This window comes from Portunus trituberculatus, chromosome 14 (assembly GCF_017591435.1).
Source record: "Portunus trituberculatus isolate SZX2019 chromosome 14, ASM1759143v1, whole genome shotgun sequence".
NCBI classification, from domain to species: Eukaryota; Metazoa; Arthropoda; class Malacostraca; order Decapoda; family Portunidae; genus Portunus; species Portunus trituberculatus.
This window is the reverse complement of record NC_059268.1, coordinates 1,614,038-1,640,401: the sequence shown is the minus strand read 5'-3', so window position 1 is coordinate 1,640,401 and position 26,364 is coordinate 1,614,038. Positions and strand designations below refer to the sequence as shown.

Below are 26,364 nucleotides of genomic sequence, written 5' to 3'. Positions count from 1 at the left end.
GTGGTTCAAGTCCTCACACAAAGAGTGGAGGATGAATGGAGTGGAGTCAGTAATTGGGTTGTTAGTGGTGAGTCAACGGCAGTGTTCATAGATTACACAGCTTTATGGATGAGGATGGCTGGTGGAGATGGCTGGGTGTGCTTTACAGAGGGACTGCCACGTGTAGGTGTGACGGCTTACCTTATCTGATTATTTCCTCATGTTTTTAAACGTGTATACCTAATGTTTTCCTTCTCATGAAGCAGGTAAGTAGCCTGTATTGAAAAACATTATGCTCTCTCACCACCACTATTTTCCAAGGCCACAGAGATAACTAGGTATAGCTCTCCTATTAATAATGCACAAATCTTAACAATCTGTCACTACAACCGTAAAAACACCACTCTTCCTCCCTTTCCCTCACAGAACACTCACAATTCCTCTCTTTCTTCTCTCCCTTCACGAAATAAATCTTCTTCCCCTCATAGAACACCACACACTAACTCTCCCTCTTCCTCTCTCCCTCACAGAACACTCACAATTCCCTCTCTTTCATCCTTTCCCTCACCAAACACACCACTCTTCCTCTCTCTCCTCGCACAACACTCCAAAAGAACACACTCACACACACACACACACACACACACACACACACACACACACACACACACACACACACACACACACACACACACACACACACACACACACACACACACACACACACACACACACACACACACACACACACACACACACACTCTCTCTCTCTCTCTCTCTCTCTCTCTCTCTCTCTCTCTCTCTCTCTCTCTCTCTCTCTCTCTCTCTCTCTCTCTCTCTCTCTCTCTCTCTTATTCTTATTATTATTATTATTATTATTATTATTATTATTATTATTATCATTATTATTATTATTATTATTATTATTATATATTACTATTACTATTATTATTATCATTATTATTATTATTATTATTATTATTATTATTATTATTATTATTATTATTATTATTATTATTATTATTATTATTATAATAATAATGAAATTAATAGTAATAATAACAATAATAATAGTAAATTGAATAATGTTGAAAATAATTAAAATAATATTAATAATGACAATAATAATGACAATGAATGGAAATAATAATAAAATTAATAATAGATAACTACTTCTACTACTACTACTACTACTACTACTACTACTACTACTACTATCAATAATGATAATAATAATAATAATAATAATAATAATAATAATAATAATAATAATAATAATAATAATATATAATAATAATAATAATAATAATAATAATAATAATAATAATAATAATAATAATAATAATAATAATAAGAGCAATACTATTAGTGATCATTATCCTAACTCTGAAGGTAAATGCACCAATAAATCAACAAGTGAATAACAGACAGCGTCACAGTCTAAGTTGCCAAACAGAAGAGGCGCACTAAATGATCACTGCCACCACTGTTCACCAAAAACACTGAAAACAAAAATAAAAACAAAAAACGACAATCACTGAAATATAAGTAGAGTGGAACCACGCGCGCTTTGGGCTCCAAGGGGTTACAGGCACACGGGTTCGAATCCTGGCCACGTCAGTTTTCTTTTTTTTCATGTAGGAACAAAAAGTGGCCAAAGGCAACAAAAATTGAAGAAAAAGGCCCACTGGGATGCCAGGTCCTTGAAGGTTTGTATGAGTTATCCAAAATTCAGGAAGAAATATCTTGAAACCTCCCTCTTAAAAGAAGTCAAGTCGTAGGAAGAAGGAAATACAGAATCAGGCAGGGAGTTCCACAGTTTACCAGAGGAAGGTGTGAATGAGTGAGAGTAGTGGTTAACACAGGCAGACTCCACACCTGAGGAAGTTGTTTCATCTGACCTATTACTATTTTCACGCCATGACTGATACTCCCACCAGTGTGCAACACTTCATTGTATCTCATTATCGTTGTCAGTGTCAATGTTCACATCAAGATTGGCAGCAGTCATTGTCTATTGAAGTTTTGGTGCGGCATGAACACAGTTAGGGAAGTGATGTGTTCCAGTACATCTTGTGTAGCCTCAGCTGTGCTGGGGCTCCCACGGCCCAGTGCATCCTGAACATAAGATGGGGAAATAGACCAACTTTGCATAATACTGTGCTGGGTCCTCGTGGCTCAGTGGGTAGAGTGATGACATTTGGATTGGCGTGAGGGAAGCGTGGGTTCGAAACCCGCTCGGAACTTGCAAAAACTCAGAGAGCATCCACTGCCCAGGGGAGAGCTGCCCTCCCCCACCCCTCCCCCCACGCTGGGAACTACAAGAACTGCCTTACTGACTCACTCAAGTAGGTTATCACTTAGCTAGGTTAGGTTAGGTTAGGATAGGATAGGAGAGAATCAGTATCTGGTAGTCCACGTAGTGACCGCAAGAAGGAGGAGGGTACACCAGCAGCAGCAAAGAAGGAAGAAGAAGAGGACCAACACCAGAAGAAGAAGAAGAAGACAACAACAACCACCACTATGAAGAAGAGGTGTATCACCAGCAGCTGCAGAGGAAGAAGAGAACCATCGCCAGCATCAGCAGTAGAACAGTTGCTGGTAGTTGTGGTGGTGGTGGTTAGGGGGCAACCACCACCAACACAGCCACCAGCAACATCAGGTACGTACAAACAAACATCACTTTGTCTCTTCAGGTACACACCAGCAGGAGCACCGGAGGAGGCGGAGCAGCAGCAGCGCATCGTATAAAAAAAAAAAAAAAGCCTCAGGCATCGTACAGTACGCTCGTTTGGCCCGCGCCCTACGTGGGGTCGCATGGGAGCGACGGGCGTGCCTTGATGTCTGAGGCAGTAGAAGAAAAGAAATAAATGAATAAAAAAAATTGAATAAATAAAAAAAAAAAATAAAATAAAAAAAAAAAAAAAAAAAAAAAAAAAAACTCAGGCATCGTACAGTACGCTCGTTTGGCCCGCGCCCTACTTGAGGTCGCATGGGAGCGACGGGCGTGTCTTGGTGTCTGGGGCAGCAGAGGAAAAAAAAAAAAAAAAGAATAAAAAAATAATAAAAAAAATAATAAAAAAAATATAAAATGAATAAAAAAAAAAAAAAAAAAAAAAAAAACTCGGGCATCATATAGTACGCCCGTTTGGCCCGCGCCCTACTTAAGGTCGCATGGGAGCAACGGGTGTCTGAGGCAGCAAGGAGGAGGAGGAGGGGGAGGAGCAGCAGCAGCAGCAGCAGCAGCAGCAAAAGAACCACCAGCAGCAGAAGAAGAAGAGGATCTCCAGCACCAAGAAGAAGAAGAAGAGGAAGATCCAGCAGCAGCAGCAGCAGCAGCAGCACGCCATCCGCAGAAGGTAAGTAATGTGTATGAGTGTGTGTTTGTATGTAATGTTTGTGAGGTAAGGTGAGGTAATGTAATGTAAGCACCTCATTAATAATGTAATATATGTGTAATGGAATGTGATGTAAATGTATATGTAATGTAATGTATGTGATGTAATATAATGTATATATATGATGTAATGATGTATATGTAAATAATATAATATAATGTATATGTATGGAATGTGATTATATGATATATATGTAAATAATGTAATGTAATGTATATGTAAATAATGTGATGTATATGTATGTAATGTATACGTATGTAACGTATATATGTATGTAATATAATGTAATGTAATATAATGCATATATGTTTGTTATGTAAGGTAATATATATGTATGTAAATATCTGTAGTATGTAATGCAGACCAACATTAATTAAAAGTAATGTCATGTAATGTAATGTTAGCCTGTAAATAAAAATGTAATGTAATGTTAGAATGTAAGAAACACTTCACCTCACCCCACCTCACCTCACCTCACCTCACCTGTAATGTAATGTAATGTAATGTAACGTAAGTACCTGCAATGTTACCATGTAAATACCTTCACCTCACCTCAACTCACCCTCACCTCACCTCATCTGTAATGTAATGTAATGTAATGTTAGCCTGTAAGTGCCTGTAATGTTAGCATGTCAGTACCACTTCACCTCAACTAACCTGTAATGTAATGTAATGTAATATTTGCATGTAAATGTCTGTAGTGTTAGCCTGGAAATGTCTGTAAAGTTAGCATGTCAGTACCACTTCACCTCATCTCACCTGTAATGTAATGTAATGTTATGTAATGTTAGCCTATAAGTCTACAGTCACACTAATATACATGTAACTGTAACTGTCAGTTATCAATAAGCGTTCTCTCTCTCTCTCTCTCTCTCTCTCTCTCTCTCTCTCTCTCTCTCTCTCTCTCTCTCTCTCTCTCTCTCTCTCTCTCTCTCTCTCTCTCTCTCTCTTTGTATCTATCTATCCATATCTACGTTATCTATCTATCTATCTATCTATCTATCTATTCATGTGTCTATTTATTTATCTGTCTATATATCTGTTGGTCTATCTATCAATGTATCTATCTATTTTTACCTACCTATCTATCTATCTATTTATTTATCTAACTTTATCTATTTCTCTACTTATTTATCTATTCATTTATCTATCAATCTATCTATCTATGTTAATGTACCTATCTATCTATCTATCTAGCGGTCTGCCTCGCATCACCCTCTCCTAGAGACACACAGCCAAAGTTTCAGTAAGTAACGCATTACTTAATTTACTTCCAAAGAATACACCAGCACTTTGTGTGCGACGCACATCAACCACCAGGCTGCCCTGCACTGCCCTATGGCCCTGAGCCAGCCCTTCCCTCCCTTACGCTACTTTGCCTAATGGACTCAATTCTGAATAGGACAGGAAGCTTACGTGGACTTGTACTCGTACTACTTTCCCCATGTAAGATTATAACTAGAATTTCTAACACGTTTAGAGGTGTGTCCCGCTATTACTGGTTCATGATGATCAAAGTGATGGTGATCGTGATAACAACAACAGCAACAACAACAACAACAACAACAACAACAACAACAACAACAACAACAACAACAACAACAACAACAGCAAAAACAATAATAATAATAATAATAATAATAATAATAATAATAATAATAATAATAATAATAATAATAATAATAATAATAATAATAATAATAATAATAATAATAATAATAATAATAATAATAATAATAATAATAATAATAATAATAATAATAATAATAATAATAATAATAATAATAATAATAATAATAATAATAATAATAATAATAATAATAATAATAATAATAATAATAATAATAATAATAATAATAATAATAATAATAATAATAATAATAATAATAATAATAATAATAATAATAATAATAATAATAATAATAATAATAATAATAATAATAATAATAATAATAATAATAATAATAATAATAATAATAATAATAATAATAATAATAATAATAATAATAATAATAATAATAATAATAATAATAATAATAATAATAATAATAATAATAATAATAATAATAATAATAATAATAATAATATAATAATAATAATAATAATAATAATAATAATAATAATAATAATAATAATAATAATAATAATAATAATAATAATAATAATAATAATAATAATAATAATAATAATAATAATAATAATAATAATAATAATAATAATAATAATAATAATAATAATAATAATAATAATAATAATAATAATAATAATAATAATAATAATAATAATAATAATAATAATAATAATAATAATAATAATAATAATAATAATAATAATAATAATAATAATAATAATAATAATAATAATAATAATAATAATAATAATAATAATAATAATAATAATAATAATAATAATAATAATAATAATAATAATAATAATAATAATAATAATAATAATAATAATAATAATAATAATAATAATAATAATAATAATAATAATAATAATAATAATAATAATAATAATAATAATAATAATAATAATAATAATAATAATAATAATAATAATAATAATAATAATAATAATAATAATAATAATAATAATAATAATAATAATAATAATAATAATAATAATAATAATAATAATAATAATAATAATAATAATAATAATAATAATAATAATAATAATAATAATAATAATAATAATAATAATAATAATAATAATAATAATAATAATAATAATAATAATAATAATAATAATAATAATAATAATAATAATAATAATAATAATAATAATAATAATAATAATAATAATAATAATAATAATAATAATAATAATAATAATAATAATAATAATAATAATAATAATAATAATAATAATAATAATAATAATAATAATAATAATAATAATAATAATAATAATAATAATAATAATAATAATAATAATAATAATAATAATAATAATAATAATAATAATAATAATAATAATAATAATAATAATAAAGATTATGTTGATATAAACAATAATGATAAAAATGATAAATATTATTTTGACATTGGATAAAAAGAAATACTGCCAACAATGACGATATAAACAACGTTAATAAAAAAGCTAGTAAATAATAAACGTTCTGTCTGGCTCCAGGAGTGAAACTATTAAAATTGATCAGAAAGTTCGGTAAAAATATCAACAAAAGAAAGAAAAACGTGCTAATTTGTTCTTTGAAAAGGTCAAAAATTAAACTCATGATGAATCTAATTTTGGTGAATATTTTTCACGAAAAGATTAAATTTATTCTCGAACTGGTGAGAGAGAGAGAGAGAGAGAGAGAGAGAGAGAGAGAGAGAGAGAGAGAGAGAGAGAGAGAGAGAGAGCCGTCCACCCAGACAAATTCCCCTGGGACATGGCGACGGTTCTCATCCCCACACCCACCACCAACTCAGCTGAGATGGAGATGAGTTGCCATAAGCTCATTAGGCGCCGCAACCTCCCCTCATACTGCCCTAAACGGTGGTGTGCGGTTTGTGGCTACAGAGTTACGGACACGGTGCCTTATGTCAGCTGCTCTGGCAGAGTTGATTGCCCTAACGTCTGCCACAAAGGGTGCCTTGCTGGTCGAGACTCATACTCATGCAAGGACACTCAAGAGCTCCGACGGAGTGCTGACATTGATGAGCAAGTCATCTACCTTCCCGACACCCCTTCCTTCTCCCCGCCCTCCTCCCAGCTGACGGGTGGTACGGAGGACGAAGATGGTGACGATGACGAATGGAAATACATGCAAAACATGGAGAAGGATGAACTAATCGCCTCTCTCAAACAAATGCACGGAGCGGTGTCACGAAATGGCAACGTAATTCAGTTCCTCAGGGTTCAGAGGGACTGGATTATCAACAAGGAGAATGTCGTCAGGGAGTTCTTGGAGATAATCGAAACTCTAAAAGACGCCCGTGACACAGAAACACAAATCCCCTGTCGCTCCATCGCAACCACGGCGACTTCCCGGTCCATTGACACCACTTGGAACCAGGCATGTGCCTCATCAGAATACTGGAGGCAGTGGTGGCACTCCGGGAGGCCCAAACCGCTACAAACCGCTGAGTGCCCTCCTACAAACGTTACCACGGCCACCACTACCGCCGCCGCCGCCGATAGCGGAGACAGGAGTAGCGGGGACCGCCGAGGCGATGGCGAAAGCAGTAACAGCAGCGTCAGCAGGGCTGGCAACGGAAACAACAGTGGCAGTAGCAGCAATAATAATGAAAGCAGTGAAAATAACTGTGACAACAGCAACAACAGCGGCAGCAGCGGCAGCGACAGTGGCAGAAACAACCACAGTGAAAGCAGCAGCAGCAGTGGCAGAAACAACAACAACAACATCAGCAACAACAACGAGGATGACAGCACCAGCAGTGAAAACAATAACAGCAACGGCATCAATGCAGCCCCACAAAAAAAAAGAAAAAGCAGAAAAAGCGTGACCAGCAGCAGGCAGAACCCTCCAGCCCCGCGACGCCTCCTACACTCACCACGCTCCCCATGACGTCTGCCGGACCCCTTACGCCACATCAAATGGGCCGGCTGCGTGACCTCAGGATCTCAGAGGCTCAAATGGGGGCGCCCAGGATTCGCTGCGAGTACTGCCAAAGACCTGGACACTTTTTTTTTTTTTTATACCATGTGGGCTTTTCACGGGAATTTATGGGCTAAAGGGGATAATTTTTAGGGTACCTCCTATCTCAAAGCCCACCCGCTAGGAAACCGTTGCCCTGAGTGAGGAAGCCCAACCTGCACTCAGACCGTGGACAGGATTCGAACCCGTGCGCTTGGAGACCCCTTGGATCCCAAAGCACGCATGGTTCCACTGTACCACGGCAGAAAGGTGTCGAACTCGTGCTGCTGACCGACGGCAGGAGGATATGTTTCGACGCCAGAAAGAGATGTTTCAGCGCCAGGAAGAAAGGCTAAGGAGGGTCATAGCGAATGGCTTGGGCCGGCAGCAGCAACATCAACCCCCGCAGACCTTCCCAGCCCCTCCCCAGCCTTCACTCTGGCAATATCCTCAGCCGCAGCAGACTTTTCAGCCCTTTCTCTACCCTGTCAAGCCCCCAACTTGGCAACCACAGTCTGGGCAGCCCTTCAACTGGAATGTGTCCGCCTAACAGGCCAGCCCCTAACACGTCCTGTCCTTCTACCACCTCTCGCAGCCACACCTACACGGCCCGCCGAGGGAAAGGACGCAGCAGCAGCTGCCTCACTGTGGTGACGGCCAATGTGAGGGGACTTAGGACAAATGTTGGTGACCTCACACACAATTTCGCCCTGCGACATAGGGCTGACGTTGTAGCAGTGACAGAAACGTGGCTCACTGGAGAGGTAGAACCAACGTTTGGTAAGGTCCCTGGGTACTCCCACTGGATAAGGAAGGACAGGGAGAACAGAGCAGGCGGAGGGGTGGCAGCTTGCTTTAGGGACGGCCTCCAAACCCAGGAACTTGAGGTGACGGTTCCTCTTCAAACGGAAGCACTGTTCTTCAGGGTGATACTGGAAGACAACAGAGGTCTCCTCCTCTGTATCATGTACCGCCCCCCCCAGGCAAGGACGGGCACCCCTGGACTTCCTGACGGAGGAACTCGACACCCTTCTTCTATGCCATCAATGCTCCCACGTGATGGTAGTGGGAGACCTAAACTGCCACCTGGAGCAGAACGCTTATGACGACCTCTTGGAGGTGCAGGGCCTAACAAATCATGTTACCTTCCCCATGCATGTGCGAGGAGGGATGCTAGACCCTGTGCTGTCAGACCTCCCCGAGACGAGCGTCCGCTGTCAGCAGCTGGGGCCTGTAAGCAGCTCGGATCATTACGCTGTCCTGGCCCGAGTCGAGCTGAACGCAACGCGAGAGGACGCTGTCCCACGCACCAACTGGCTCTGGGGGAGGGCTGACTGGCCGACCATGAGGCGTGCCCTGGAGGAGACAAACTGAGGAGAAACCTTGGTGGGTGATGCCGAGGAGCAGGCACGAGCGCTCACTACTAAGCTCCTCATCCTCCAGCAGCAGTATGTCCCCAGCAGAGTGTATCTCTCCAGGCCTGACGATCCTGCTTGGTTTGGCTTCCGCTGCAAGGCCGCTGCTGAGGCCAAACACGCCGCCTGGCTGAGGTACAAGCGGCACCCGACGCAGAGGAACAAGGCACTTCACAAGGCTGCCTGCAAACGGGTGGTAGCTGCCTGCAGATGGGCCAAACATAGAAAACAGGAGGACCTAAAACGGAAACTTTGTGGCCCAGGAGTAGAAGGCAAGACCTGGTGGAGCTTAGTCAAGGAGCGCCAAGGAGCTAAACACCAAGACGCCATCCCTCCACTCCTCAGGCCTGACGGTTCCACTGCCACAAGCAGCTGGGACAAGGCCTCACTCCTGGCTACAAGCTTCAGCAACAAGATGAGGGTTGGAGACCCGGAAAGACAAGCGCCTCACCTGCCACTGAAGACTCAAAGCACCATCACCCGGGTCTCAGTGACAGTAAAGCCACCGGCCCGGACGACGTCAGCCCACACCTCCTTAAGAACTGTGCTAAGGAGCTGTCAGGTCTTCTCTCCAACGTCTTTACGACCTGCCTGAGGGAAAAAAATGGCCCTCAATGTGGAAAGAGGCACAAGTCGTTTCGGTCCACAAGAAGAGCTCGCGGTCTGTACCCAGCAACTACAGGCCGATCTCCCTGCTCTCTGTGGTGGGCAAGGTGCTGGAGCAGATAGTGGCTGGAGCCATCTGTCAACATCTGAGTGAAAACCATCTCCTCTCAGAGAGACAGTTTGGCTTCAGGCTAGGCCGGTCCACCTCCGACCTACTCCTGCTCCTCACCAAAGATTGGCAAAACGCCCTGGACGAGGGCCTGGACACGCTTGTGGTAGCCCTGGATATAGCTGGAGCCTTTGATAGGGTCTGGCACGCGGGACTTCTTGAAAAGCTCCGTGCCAAGGGTATCCAGGGAGACCTAATGCTACTGCTTGACGACTACCTACGTGGGAGGACTCTTCATGTGGTCGTCAATGGGCAATCATCAGAGCCCTCGCCAGTTCAAGCCTCCGTTCCACAGGGTTCAGTGCTGGGCCCAATCCTGTGGAACATCTATATCGACGACCTGCTCCGAAAACTACCGACAGTGGAAGCATATGCGGACGACTGCACCCTCTCCCGGTCCTACTGCCGCCTTGATAGCCAGAGCGCTGTCCGGCAGCTAAACAAGCAGCTACGGCTGGTGGAGCAATGGGGAGAAACGTGGCAAGTCTCCTTTGCACCTGAGAAGACGCAGGCGATGGTCATCTCGCGGTCGCCAGGAGCCTCCAGAGCGGTCTCAGAGCAGCTGTGCTTTGGAGGCTAGGCTCTGTCTCTCCAGGACCACATCAAGGTCTTAGGGGTGACGGTGGACCGCTGCCTGCGCTTCGACGGCCATGTAGGTGCAGTCACCCGACAGGCGTCTCTAAGAGTCTCTGCCCTGCGGAGGGTGGCGGGAACGCTTGACCCGCACGGCATCATCATGCTATACAAGGCGCAGATACGTCCGTGCCTGGAGTACGGCTGCCTGTCGTGGATGTCAAGTGCCGCCACCCACATGCAGAGACTTGACAAGGTGCAGGACGACCTGCCGCCACACACCCCCGTCACGTCGTTGGAGCACCGACGAGATGTGGCAGCGCTGGTGGTGTGCCACAAAACTCAGGTGCAAGGAGTACCGCACTTCCGACGCCTGGGACTTCCACCACGCGCTGCCCAGAGGCCCAGGCGAGCTGCTGCCACCAGTAAACAGACTGTGGAGGTGCCCTTCTCCAACACACGGCAGCACCAACGAACATACAGTGCCCGGACCTCAAGGATGTGGAACGCATTCACCACAACCACACCCCAGGTGGAGGACATGTCCACCCAGCAGGTCAAGGTGGCAGCACACAGGTGGCGTTGAACGCAGGCCACTCCTCTGGTGCTAACGTAAAAGTTATTAATGTAAAAACAATATTCTTAATGTATCTTAACTATTGTTAGGCTTTTTAAATAATTCCATACTCAACGTGGAATTTTAAGTCGAATATGTAAATATATGTACTATGTTTAAATAAAAAAAAAAAGAGAGAGAGAGAGAGAGAGAGAGAGAGAGAGAGAGAGAGAGAGAGAGAGAGAGAGAGAGAGAGAGAGAGAGAGAGAGAGAGAGAGGTGAATCATTTCCACAGTCCTTAACCTTCTCCTTCACAATACATAAGTGGGCTCCAGCTGGTGTCAGTCAGGATTGAAGAAGCCGCCACATTTACAGTAAATAAAGGTGTAATTGTTTTGGACAAGTTCAAAGTGATTTCTAAGTCAGCCATTACGAAAAAAAAAACTGTCCTTGTAGTTTATTAGTATTTACAGAATGAAATTATACTAATTCTGTGGCACGGCAGAGTTATATGAATAATGCATTAACGCACAAGGAAATTGATCTGACTGAAAAAGCTAATTCAGAAAGATTGAAATATAAAACGTTTAAAGATTACCATATCTATTTATAAAGGAAAGGTTGAGAGAGAGGGTGACACACAAAGATGGCTCACTGTCAGATAGAATATTCAATGTGAGACAAAGTACCACAAGAGTATTCCCAGAATTGAAGATATAAAGGGAGCCAGGAAAACATGTAAGACTCTGCAGTTGTAGTGGTTGTCACGAGAAGGGAAGAGGCATACAGTGAAGAGAGGCGTTATAGAGGTACGGGACAGGAGACGCGGGAGAAGAAAAAGGTGGATGTGGATGCATTGAAGGGAAGAGTTCAGAGAGAAACATTATATAAATATATATATATATATATATATATATATATATATATATATATATATATATATATATATATATATATATATATATATATATATATATATATATATATATATATATATATAAAGAGACCCACTGAGTGTCCGGTCTCCTTACTGGTCCGAAGGGATTAGCCAAAAGACAGGGAGAAATGGGTAGAGACTGCCCTCTTGAATGAAGTCAAGTCATGGGAGGTTGGAAATACATAAGGGGAGGCATGCAGTTAGCAAGATGAGAAGAGCAGTTAGCATGGACAATGGTGGTGGAAGATAGCAAGAGATGCAACATTCCGGCGGCGAGCAACAAAGTTTACAACAGGATATCAAGTGGAGTGTTTCGGAACATTTATTTAGCAGTAAATAGGTACGGGATGTAACTCGAGGGATTGTGGCCTAGCTTTCCCGGTGTGTGTTGTGTGTGATGTAGTCTCAGTCCTACCCTAAGATCGGTCTATGAGCTCTGAGCTCGCTCCGTAATGGGGAAGACTGGCTGGGTGACCAGTAGGCGACCGAGGTGAATTACACACACAAACACACACACACACACACACACACATAATCTCTCTCTCTCTTTCATGACTCAGTAACTCCTCGCATTAACGCGTCTCACCTCGTTACACAATTCCCTCCCTAAAGTCTGTATTTTCCTTTCATTAATAACTCAATCTAAACGCTACTCGAGGTGGATGAGTTGAAGAATACGACAGATTCTGGGAGGCGTCAGTTACTTCAGTGCTGAAGGAATCTACGGAATTGATGAGTCTTTACAGGTCTGTATTTAGAAACGCTTTGCTCTCTCGCCAGAGATGATTAGCGGCGTTTTCAAGAGTTTCTTCAGTTAATAATGTAGAAATCTTGTCAATCTGCCTCTAGAACCGTAAAATCACCTTTAAAATTTCGTGTAATTTTCAATAAAGCCTTTTGAAATAGTGTACATAAAGCACATAAGTGTTTGGGAATACGAGCCACAAACGCACTGGATAAATTAATAATTTATTCAATGTTATACTAATGTGGTCTGGTCAGGGCATGAGGAGAAACTTGGAGTATTCTATATTATTCGCCTTTATCCATGTCAGAGCGTCACTCCTCTCGGGCAACAAAAGAACGAAAATAAAGGCGCCACTAAGGTACAGTCACTAAGAAATGCCAAAAAAGAATTATCCAGAATATCCGAAACAGGTTGATTTCTGGGAAATCGTATTTTCAGTAGGAAAGCAATCACTAAGGTAGCTACGAGCAGCATCTTTAATGGGCCAAACGTTTCGACATTTCATCTTATGTCATCATCAGTGGCCTAAAATAAAACGATAAAACAAATATAAGTATAAAAGAATAAAGTAAAAATACAAAGAGAATTACAATGGTAAAAATTCACACTATCATAAGTGGGTATGCTGACAGAGTATTGTTGAGGGATGGCTTTACTTGGGAAATATATAGGGATTCCAGTATTCTTAAACTGTTTCTATTACATGAGAGACAGTTGTCCCGTATCGCGGAAAACGGGGCGTTGTGTAGCGGGCGCCCTGTTCTGGCAGACTGAGCTAAATATTTTTTTTTTTTTTTTTTTTAGGGGGGCCATCACTCTGTCTTGGGTATTAGGCCATTTATTTATTTAAAAAAAATAACATTTCTTTTAAAATAAAGCCTTTTATTTTGTTTTAACATTTTTTTTTTTGGCTTTATTTATTTATTTATTTTTAAATATATCATTTTTGTTTTTTTGTTTTAATATCTTAACATTAAGTGTCTTCACACATTCTCATGCACGCTTCATTCACAGAGGGATCCTATACCTATCTCAAAACTATTGTCCTTTGTCAGGGCATGGGGGAGGGGGGATAACTCACAATCACACAGGGTAGCTACGTAGTATCACTACGTATTGCATATATACATGAAGGGAAAACATTCACATTAGATCACGCAAAATTGGAAACATACACACTTTCATACTTTTATTTACATAAATATATAAATAAATACATAGAATAAATAACATAATATATACACATAAATCACAACTCTCTGATTAAATTGGTCTCAGTCAGGTAAATCATCAGTCTATCGACCACATCCGGGTGTTCATCACCCAGGAGGGTGGTTTGCGTTAGCGGGAGGCCGCAACCCCGGCAATACGCCGCCTCTCCTCACGATAACGCACACAGTGAAGCAGGATGTGCTCGACAGAGAGAGTGACATTACAGCTGGAACACTGTGGTGGAAAGGCGTTGGCTATGTAGGGGAGCATGTGGGTGGGGAGGGTGCAGCCCATCATGAGGCGTGCGAGGACCACCTCCTCCCGCCTTGTGGGGCGATTGGAGGAGGCCCACTCGCCCAGGATAGGTTTGGTGGTGTGGAGGTGGAGGTTGTCCCAGTGACTCTGCCACAGGAGGTTTGCTGATGATTTAACAACTGAGAGACATGACTGCAGATCCCGACGGAGGTTCCACGCTCCCTCGAGCTCTGCAGCAGCCCGAGCTAGCATGTCAGCCTGTTCATTCCCGCGTATACTGTAATGTCCAGGCACCAGGGTTGGTGATTTTTTTTATTTATTTTTTTTTTAATAAAAAAAATAAAAAAATCATTGATTTTTTTTTATTTATTTGATTTATTTGATTTTTTATTAAAAAAATATATATATATATCTATCTATATATATATATATATATATATATATATATATATATATATATATATATATATATATATATATATATATATATATATATATATATATATATATATCCTACTGAGTGATTTGAAAATCTCCATAGGTTACTTTAAGTTTGAGTTTAGGGCGTGTAAGTGTGAGCACAGTCAAGGATCCTGATACATACGTGTTCAATACTTGTTTGTAGTTGGTACAGGACCAGGTTTAGGACAGACAGAGTTGCCTGAAGTTATTTTCATGACAGCATTTTATATTATTACCACACAGAAGAATATCTACTTTTATTCTGTTACTGTTTGGTTGCTAACCTTGGTTATTATTATGATACATTGAATCCCAAGTTAGTAAAGACTAAAGGAGGCTGATTTTACCTAGTAAAAAACATATGGCAAGTTGGCAACATTAGAGCAAGAGAACTCACTAAGCTCAGTACAGTACATGTATTTTCTACCAGTTGGTCAGTCACAGTCAGTGCCTCTGCAGGTTGCTTTTCTGAGATTACCAGCTCAGTGGCATCTACAGTATATGCTTGTTCAAGTCCTGTTGCTTTCCTTGCTTTACCAGAGACATACAAAGTGAGATTCAAAAGGTTAATGTTGTCACCTGCAAAAGGTGTTTCCTGCAGCTCAGCTGGCAGATCAATGCTTACAGATCTCACTTTTTTAAATTCCCTCGGTATTGGAAGAAAGGCAACAGGACTTTAGCAAGTACAATAAGTTTATCAAGAGTTCAAAACTTTAAATGGTGATTACATTTTCAGGATAACTACATAGTACATACCATAACAATTTAAGACATCCAAAATGAGAAAAGCAGGTAGACAGAAAGACAGTATTTGGGCAGAATTTGAGGAAGTTGCAACTCACTCGCAAAACAAGGGAATTCGTGCGAAGTGTAAAGTTTGTGGTAAAGAACTTCAGGGCTTGGTTCAACGACTACGTGATCATAAGAAGAAGTGTAAAGAGCCACAACGAGATTCAGATCTTGAAGCAGAAACAATAGAAGGTAATTATGAATCTTTTATCTTATATCATTTATATATGAATGGAAGGGTAGGAAATAGTGAGTTTGCAGGTGTGGTGGGAAAGTGGGGGGGAAAGAGGGAGTAAATGAGAATGGTGAGCACGTGGTAGACATCTGTGCTAAAAGGAGGTTGTTCCTTGCGAACACCTTCTTTCAGCACAAGATGATCCACCAGTACATGTGGAGAAGGGGGGAAGATGGGGGAGAAAAGAGGAGCTTGATTGATTACATAGCTGAAGACGAAAGACTAAGAAAAGATGTCCTGGATGCAAAAGTGATGAGAGGAGCGTTAGAAGGGTCAGACCACTATGCTGTTGTGGTTAAGATTATACTGAGAGATAAATGGGAGTTTTGTAGGAGGGTTATTTTACCATCTTTGGAGCACATCATTTAACTTACGGAATACTTTTAGTAAAAAAAAAAAAAAAAAAAAAAAAAAATCTAAAAATTCAATGCTTTTTTTTTTCTTTTAATAAAAAATATCACCAACCTTGGTTTACAGTATTTTATCATAATAATTGCATTGTATTTTACATGTACTCAATTATACAGTACAATGAATTATTATATGGTGCTCTTCTTTGCAGACCCACAACCAGTTACACAAACATCAGCCACACCATCTCTGTTAGAAGTGTCAGCCACAGGTGTTGAAAAACACATTGCACCTACTCGTACTTCCTTCCCTTTCAAGCGTAGCAATTCAGACAGCTTGGGAAAAGATACGGATAGGCCTACCTCATCTAATACACATAAATTAAAGAAGGCTGTTTCAACTTCAAGTCACAACACAAGTATTTTGAACTATGGAGTGAAGACCACTAAAGAAGATAAGGAAAAAATAGATGAAAAAGTAGCTACTATGGTGTATGCAACAAATTCTCCTTTTAAGATTGTTGAGCATGCATCCTTTAGAGATATGGTGAATGTAATGAGGCCAGGATACAAACTGCCCAGTAGAAGAGAAATAGGTGGTTCACTGTTAGACGAGGTATATGATAAAGAGTGTGAAAAAAGTGTAGATTTAGAAGGTAAAACTGTCTGCATGAGTCTTGATGGGTGGACAAATGTTTCCAATGAACCTGTAATATGTGCCTCTGTTACTGTTCACACATCAGAAAACACAAGCTCAGTCTATCTTGTGGACACAATTGACACATCCGGTCACCCACACACATCAGATTACCTTAAAGGGATTGCTACAAGATCAATAGAAACAGCTGAACACAAATATAAATGCAAAGTAGGCAGTTTTGTCACTGATAATGCTGCTAATGTTGCAAAAATGAGATCTGAGTTACTTAAAGATGATGAGTATAACTTAATAAGTTATGGTTGTTCAGCACACATACTGAATTTGCTAGCAAAAGATTTAGAAATTGGTAACATTAAAGAACATATTGTGAAGATTGTTAAATACTTTCGGAACAACCACACAGCCTCAGCAGCATACAAAGCCGCAGGAGGTTCAACCCTCATCGTGCCTCAAGACGTACGGTGGAATACACTGTCTGATTGCTTAGAAGGTTACCTAAACAACTGGCCAATATTAGTATCTGTGTGTGATGGTGAAAAAAGAAACCAACTGGATCCAGTTATTATAAGGAAGGTGATGGACACATACATAAAAAGATCTGCAGAAGATATGCTGAAAATTCTGAAGCTCATTGCCATAGCACTTGATAAAGTTCAGAGGGACAGATGTGACATAGGAGAAGCTACTGAGGTGTGGAAAGATTTACAGAATAAGCTTGCAGAGGAATCAGTTCGGTCAGGTGATAGTGCTGTCATTGAAGATCATTTCATGAAACGAATGAAACTAGCCCTCACCCTGTTCACTATTTAGCAAATATACTACATCCAGCTTACAAGGGAAAAAAACTAACTATGGAGGAGGAAAACATGGGAATGAATTGGATCAATGAAAATTGCCCTTCAGCACTCTCTCTTATAATGATATATAAGGCAGAACTTCCTCCATTTCAGCCATACATGTTTTCTGCTCATTCACTTAATGCTGGACCACTTGCATGGTGGCTTTCTTTGGGCAAGATTGTTGAAGACAAAATTATTTTTCTGATTTGGTTAGGAAATTATTTACAACAACAGCCTCAAGTTCTGGGGTAGAGAGGATTTTTTCTTCATTTGGTCTTGTTCATTCTAAGCTTAGAAATAGGTTAGGGATAGAGAAAGCTGCAAAACTCGTTTTCATTTACAAAAACCATAACTAGGGTCATCACAGAAAGCCTCTGAGTGAATAAACTTAATGTAGGATTACTTTAATTTTTTTTCGTTATTTTATTTTATTTTATTTATTTTTTATTTAATTTATTTATTTATTTACTGGTATATACCATGAAGGGAATAAATGAATAATTGCACATGAATAGGTTGTTTTACTTTACCATCCTTGGAGCACATCATTTAACTTATGGAATACTTTTTAGTAAAAAATAAAAAAAATAAAAAAAAAAAAAATCATGATTTTTTTAGTAAAAAAATCAATGATTTAATCATTTGATTAAATCAATTTGATTTAATCATTGCCAACCCTGCCAGGCACCCAAACCAGTGAGGAGGATTTATGACATGAATTCAGCTTATTAATGATGTTGCCCTGGATTTCATTTGTATCAGTGCGGCCGGACTCTATTGCCTGAAGGGCTGACATAGAGTCCGAAAAAATGACAATTGAATTATGAAGTGAATTTAAAGCATAATCTATGGCTTTGTCAATAGCAAAAATTTCAGCAGAAAACACCGATGTATGGGTAGGCAGCCGGAACCTGAAAGCACATTCACACGACCACACACTTGCACCCACACATTCACCTGTCTTGGAGCCGTCTGTGTAGAGATGTAGGGATGGAGGGAGGCCAGCGACGAGGGCTCGGAAGTGGTGTTGGAGCTCCACCTCGGTAACCACAGCCTTCTTCCCCTGAAGCCAGTTGATGTTGAAGGTGGTGGTGGGAGGTTTCCATGGGGGAAGGGTGGGCAGCACGAGCTGGTCCGCATCGTCCAGTCTCACGCCCGTTTGTTGGCATAGCGTGTGTAGTCTGACTGAGACTGGACGGCGGACGGCATTGTGGAGGTGGTGGTGCTGCCATATAATCTTGTTTGCTGTATTACCGAGGGGAGCTTTCCGAGCCGCTTTTATCCCATGGGATAAAAGAAGGGCGTCGCGACGCAGCTGTAGCGGTGGTGTATTGGCCTCAACATCCATCCGCGCCACACGAGTGCAGCACAGGGCTCCAAGACACATTCGCACATTCATTCGGCAGTACATCCAATCTCATCAGTGTTGGTTCCGACGCAGACCCATACACCAGTGAGCCATAGTCTAAATGAGAACGAATTAAGGACTTGTACACCATTAATAAAGATTTTCTGTCTGCTCCCCATGAAGTACCAGAAAGGTATTTGAAGACATTGATCTTTTTACGACAACGAATGAGCAATTCATTCACATGAGTCTTCCAATTGAGTCTGCTATCAAAATGCAGACCCAAGAACTTGACTGAATTTTGAAACGGTATCGGTTGGCCTTGAAGAGTTATTTGCAAATCAGGTACGTTACTCGTACGTCTAGTGAAAACAACACCGATACACTTAGCAACTGAAAACTTAAATCCCCATAGTGAGGCCCAATGCTGGACGGAATCAAGAGCATCCTGAATCCGCCCTGCCGAGAATTGTGCGTTAGGCGAGGAGTGCCATAACGCACAATCGTCGGCATACAATGAGTATTTAAGATTCCTGGGGACGGGAGTTGTTGACAGAATATCATTAATCATTATACAAAATAAAATGGGACTAAGAACACTACCCTGCAGCACCCCGTTCTCCTGGACTAAAACGTCCGAGATTACGTTACCAGGAAGCTTGACAGAGAATATTCTGTCCTGAAGAAAATTATAAACAAAAATGGGCAAGTTACCTCTGAAGCCATGAGCGTAGAGTTTCATGAGGATACCGTGTCGCCATGTCATGTCGAAGGCTTTGTGGATGTCTAAAAACACCCCTATCATGAATTCTTTTTTGGCAAAAGCCTCTGAAATGCAATGCTCCAGGTGTGTTAGGTGATCCATCGTGCTTCGGTACTTCCGAAAGCCCGACTGCTGATCACCTAACAGACCCTTCGCTTCTAAAACAAAAAGTAGCCTTCGCTTTACCATACGTTCCATGACCTTACATAGACAGCTCGTGAGCGCAATAAGACGAAACGCACTGGGGTCCGTAAGGCGTCCAGTCTTTTTGGGGATTGGGATGGTGTGGGCGAAATGCCAAGACTGAGGAAAAGTGTAGGTGGTCCATATTCTATTGTAGAGCGTTAATAATTTTGAAAGGGAGTGGTGGCCGAGATGTTGTAACATGATATATGAAATATTGTCTGGACCAGGACTGGAGCCTTTACAGGATTTCAGGGCAAAGAGGAGTTCATCCAACGTAAACTCTGTGTTGTAGTCTGAGTTTACGCCTCCTGTGGCAAAGTTTGGGACAGTGAGTTCTGCAGCCTCCTTCCTTGGAAGGAAGGTAGGGTCATAATAAGTTGTGCTGCTGGCCTAATGGAATTGGTGGGCTATGGCATTTGCTATTTCTGTTTTGTTATCAGTCATAATATCATTTATTTTAAGGGTGGTGATAGGAATATATGGTTTTCTGTTATTTAAAATATTTCTTGTTTGCCATACTTTGGAGAGAGGAGTGGTGCAGTCAACAGACGATATGAATTGTCTGAACGAGTCTTTCTTTGCATTACGGATGACTTTCCTTGCCTGAGCCCTTGCCTTTTTATAGGCTATGAAATTTGCTTGACTGGGCTGCTGGCTGAAGTACCTGTATCGTCTATTGCGCTCACGAAGTGCTTGTCGGCAATCCGTTGTCCACCATGAGACTCCATGCTTAGTGTAAACTGCAGAAGTCTTCGGAATACAAGCCTCAGCGGCGTGTAATATGGATTGTGTTGCGTTGCTGACCATCGTGTCAATGTCCTCGCCAGGCACACTTAGTGATGGAGTGGATGCTCATTGAATTTTTTGTGAGTTCCGAGAGGGGGTTCGAACCTATGCGCCCCTCATATCCATCACTCTACCCACTGAGCCACGAGGGCCCCTTTTTCTTTTTTTATTTGGTCTATTTCCCCATGTAATGTTTACGCCAGAATATATTAAATGATTAGATTCCAATAATTATTATTTCTTACCACATCAATATTCTCATATGTGTGTGATTTGAACGCTGGTGTCTCACACCCCGGGTCATTAAGACCGTCACTCTATCCACTAGACCACAGGAACTCGAACTCCGACTAAGGTAAAGACAATATATATTTGAATACATCACATCACAAGTTCAATAAGAAGTATTGTTGCCGATTCCAATGTCAATGTTTATTCGCACAGCGGTAATTACATCAATCTGTGGACTGTTAAGTGAGTCTCAGTCATGGGAGTGCAAATAGTAATATTAGTAGTACTAGTAATAGTAGCAGTAGGTGAGATTAGAGAACTCGACAAAGGCGGGCATTCCTTGGGTGTTAGACCGCCCCCGGGAACCCTTCCTTCTCCTTGGTAACGTAACTATATCTATCTCTCCCTCTCTCTTTATCTCTATATTTCTATTTACATATTACTCTTGTAATCTCTCCATATAATTCAGAAATAATGCGGTCGTTAGCCAACCACACTACAACACATATGGGATTCATCTTATGTACCTAAATAAATATATTATTTAAGAGGGTTGCTACTACTACTGTTACAACACCCACTGTACCTTCGACCACTCACCTTCAGGCAGGACAGCAGGTTCCACCACAACACCACCAGTCAGCAAGTAAAGGTTCCACGACAGCCCAGCCAGACAAGACAGGCTCACACAGGCAGGGGGCAACACAAAGCGTTAGGTCCTTTTAACTCCTTTAATGCAAAGTTCTCAGGCACTTACAGGGCACCAGGACACTCCAGGGCAAACAGGACACACTCAGGCACGCCGACAGGCAGGCACAGGCACTCAAACACTTACAAAACCCCCGAGAATCACACAGGCGCCAAGGCAGGTCTCAGTCACAACAACCACCACCCTCGCTGCTCACTCTACTCCCGACAACACAATTCCCGCCAGCTCCTCCCCGCCCGCGCCACATTCAAACACACAAACCCATACACACACACACTCGTAACACTATCCCCCCCTTACAAAGCAGTCGACCCGGCTGCTACACATTCACGCACATTCATCCTCTGAGACATAGTAATCTAGCAAATATGCAGGACGTCGCCGCTCTCGTCGCGGACGCTGTAGCGGCGAAGTAGCGGCGGCTGGCGAGCTCGCAGCTGCACCCAACGAGCCATCTTCATCCTCAGCAGGTCCCGGCTCATGGCCCACAGCCTCGCCCACATCACCATCAGGTTCTTCTCCGTCCTCGTCCACTTCGTCAACGTCCTCGTCGCTACTGTTGGGGCCCACGCCCTCACCTTCGCCGTCGCCCCAGGAGTAGCGCCCCGGACCATGGTAACGCCACAGACGATCAACATGGACCACGCACGGACGCTTCCTTCCTCACTGTATCTGGTAGGTGACGTCCGACAGGGCTGCCAACACAGTGTACGGCCCCTGCCAAGGGCTCTGTAGTTTCGGCGAAAGCCCTCGCTTCCGGCAGGGATTGTGCAGCCACACTCGGTCACCAACGGCGTACTTTGCGTCCCTCATGCGCCGGTCGTACGTCTCCTTCATGGCCTGGCCAGCTATCCTGAGCTTCTCACGTGCATGACGGTGCACCTCCGCCAGGCTCTCCTGCAGAGCCGCTGCGAAGCCAGAGGTGACGGTGGGCAAGCTCACGTCTGGAGGCCGCCCAGTGGCCAAGTCCACCGGCAGCCTTAGCTCCCGGCCAAACATGAGACGGGCTGGTGTAAAGTCCGTCGCCTCGTGCACGGCAGACCTGTAAGCCATCAGCATGGCCGGCAGCTTGACGTCCCAGTCCTCCTGGGACTCGTCACAATACTTGGCAAGCTGCTGTGCGAGGGTGCGATTAAAACGCTCCACCATCCCGTCTGACTGCGGGTGGAGGGGCGTCGTCCTTGTCTTTCGCACCCCCAATAGTTCACAACACTCGCGGAACACTCGAGACTCAAACTCGCGGCCCTGGTCGGAATGCAACTCGGTCGGCACACCGAACCGGGTAAAGAACTCGTTCACCAGCACGCTCGCGACGGTCTCGGCTTCGTGGTTAGGAGTGCATATGCCTCAGGCCACTTCGTGAAATAATCCATCACCACACATATGTACCGGTTGCCCCGAGGCGTGAGGGGCAGCGGGCCAGCAATGTCAACAGCCACCCGCTCCATCGGAGCCCCCACACTGTACACCTGCAAAGGAGCCCGGTTCTTTCTACCTGGCCCCTTCTTCGCACTGCACACGTCACACGCTCTACACCACTCTAACACGTCACTACGCATGCCTACCCAGTAGAAGCGCTGACGCAACCGGCACAGGGTCCTTTTCTCGCCCGAGTGGCCACTAGTAACGCCGGCATGCAACTCCCTCAACACTTCCGCTCGCCACACTCGGGGAACGACCACTACCCACGAGTCACGGCCTACACCACCCAACACGAGCCACCGTTTAACTAGCACCCCACGATCGTCCAATCGCAACGTCTCCCACTGGTCAACTAAGCACTTGGTGGCGGTACTTTCCATCGCCACAGTTTCCCAGCTGGGGCGTTCTCCGCCAGCCTCCAGCCACCGGATGACAGGAGCAAGGTCCGTGTCCTCGCGCTGCGCCTTGCGCCATCTGTCATCCGCCTCAGGAACACTATCACGCACCTGGAGACGAAGGCACACAGGGTCGGGGTCCTCCCGGGCACAGTGTGAGCAACCTGCCTCACACGGGCGTCGGCTCAGACTGTCAGCGTTGCAGTGGACCCGCCCCGGGCGGTGGACGATGCGGTAGTTGTACTGCTCGAGCCGCCCCAACCACCGCGCCAACTGGCCCTCCGGCACCTTCAGCGTCTTCAACCACTGCAAGGCAGCGTGGTCGGTCCGGACGGTGAACTCGGCGCCGTAGAGGTACGGGTGGAAGTGCTCGAGACTCTTCACCACCGCCAGCAGCTCCTTCCTCGTCACACAGTAGTTCCTCTCGGACTTCCTAAACTTGGCGCTGTAGTAAGCCACCACGTGCTCCTTCTCGTCCTTCACCTGTGACAGGACCGCCCCGATGCCCTCTGCACTGGCGTCGGTGTCCAACAGGTACGGGAGCTTCGGGTCTGGGTAAGGCAAGACCGGCGCCTCCACCAGGGCCCTCCTCAGTCCCTCGAAGGCGGTCTGGCACTCCTCGTCCCACAGGAAGCTCACCCCCTTTCTGGTGAGTCGGTGAAGAGGAGCTGCTAGGCTGGCGAAGTCCGGCACGAAGCGGCGGTAGTACGTGCACAACCCCAGGTAACTCCTGACCTCCGCCACGCTGGTGGGAACAGGCCACTTCTCCACGACGGCCACCTTCTGCGGGTCAGTACGCACGCCGTCCCGACTGACAACGTGTCCCAGGAACGGCACCTCATGCTGGAAGAGCGAGCATTTCTTAGGGCTGAGCTTGAGGTTAGCCTTCCTCAACCGCTGCAGCACCTCCTCCACCCGCTCCAGCTCCTCGTCGAAGGTGCTCCCGAACACGATGACGTCGTCGATGTAGACGAGGGCCGTCCTCCACTGCAGGCCGTCCAACACCCTCTCCATCAGCCGCTCGAAACATCCAGGGGCATTGCAGAGACCGAAGGGCATGACATTAAAATGCCACAACCCCTGCCCGAAGGAAAAGGCAGTTTTCGCCTTGTCTTCCTCCGTCATCTCCACCTGGTGGTAGCCTGACTTCAGATCGAGCGTGGAGAACCACCTGGCCCCCACCAGCGCGTCCAGCGTGTCGTCGATCCTCGGCAGGGGGTAAGAGTCCTTAACAGTCACGTCATTCAGTGCCCGGTAGTCCACACAGAAGCGCTGCGTGCCGTCCTTCTTCTTAACCAGGACTACCGCTGAAGACCACGGACTATCCGACCGCTCAATCACCCCCTGCGCCGCCAGCTCGCCGACTGTCCGCTGCATCTCCTCTCTCCTGGCTGGTGCGATCCGCCGAGGCGGGCACTTGATGGGCGCACTACTTCCCGTGTTAACGCGGTGCTTCACCAACCCCGTGCGACCCAAGTCCAAGTCACCCTTGCTGAAGACGTCCGCGTACTTAGCCAGGGTGTGGCGCAACTTCACCATCTGCGCCTCGTCCAGGTTCCCGGCGCTCCGGTGCGCCAAGTCCTCCAGGAAATCGGGCAGTGACTTCTCCGCCGCGGACTCTGCATTCTCTGCCGACTCCTCTGGACGATCCACATCCTCACAGGTACCAAGCTTGGCACCAGCGGGAATCTTCCGGGTCTCGTCGGAGAAATTAGCCACGAGGACAGTGACTAACTTTTCCCCCGCCCCCACGAGACTCCGCGCCACCGACACACCGCCAGCCAGTTGCAGGTTCTCGCCAGGCTCCACCATGCCGTCCGCTCCCACCATCGCTCGTGAGAGTCGACACCGGACCCTGACCTCCGTCCTTGGGGCAAGGTGCACTCGCTCAGCCACTACTACCTCAGCGCAGCCGACCTCCGGAAGCAAGGGCACTTCTTGACCGCGCACCCTTACCAGCCTCCGTCCAAGGTCGACACAAGCCTTGCTCTGCAGTAAGTAGTCAAGGCCCAGCAGACACGGTTCCTCCAGGTCGGCGACGAACACAGGCAGACGCTCCACCACGCCGCCCACGCCAACCAAAACCTCCACTGGGCCCTTCAGCTCCACGCAGTGCCCGTGACGCCACACAGCCGCTGTGGCGCATCCGGAAGTCGATCAACGGCCAGCATGTCTGGCCGCACCAAGGTCCGTTCCGCTCCCGTGTCGACAGTCAGGCGGCACGATCTACCATCCACCGAGCCTTCCACCTGCACCGCACTGGACGTTCGGCGGCAGCTTACACAGCACGGGGCCCGGGGACCGACGGCTGGGTGTTGGCCCCCTTCTCCAGCCTGTCGGAGTTTCCCGCCTGCGCCACTTCCTTCGGCTTGGGGCAGGCGCTTCCACGGTGGCCTGACTTGCCACACTCCTTGCAGCAGGGCTGAAAGGCATCGGAGCTCAGCCGGTCGAGGGAACGCGTCCTTCGCCCCCTCGAACACTGACTGCGCTTGTGCCCCCTCTCGCCACAACTCCAGCAGGAGCCACGGAACCCATCCGGGCTCGCCTCCCTCGACGCCGCCTTCTTCTCCACCGTCGCCTTCCGGCCCTGGAGGTCCCGTCGGGGCTGGGCGGCCGCTGCAGAGCTGCCCGATGTCTTCATGAAGGCCTCGAACTCCAAGGCCCTCGCCAACGCCACCTGCAGGTCCCCAGGGTGCGCCTGCTTGACGTAGATCTGCAACTGCTGGTCATTCAG

The 26,364-nt window shown here is 44.0% G+C and overlaps 1 protein-coding gene and 1 pseudogene across 1 annotated transcript in view; both read right to left on the bottom strand.

Moving 5' to 3' along the window:
• LOC123503498 (serine proteinase stubble-like) overlaps window positions 1-26,364 on the bottom strand; it is a 156,486-nt gene that overhangs the window by 29,686 nt on the left and 100,436 nt on the right. The gene's annotated exons all lie outside the window — the stretch shown is intronic.
• LOC123503494 overlaps window positions 25,757-26,364 on the bottom strand; it is a 1,602-nt pseudogene continuing 994 nt past the window's right edge.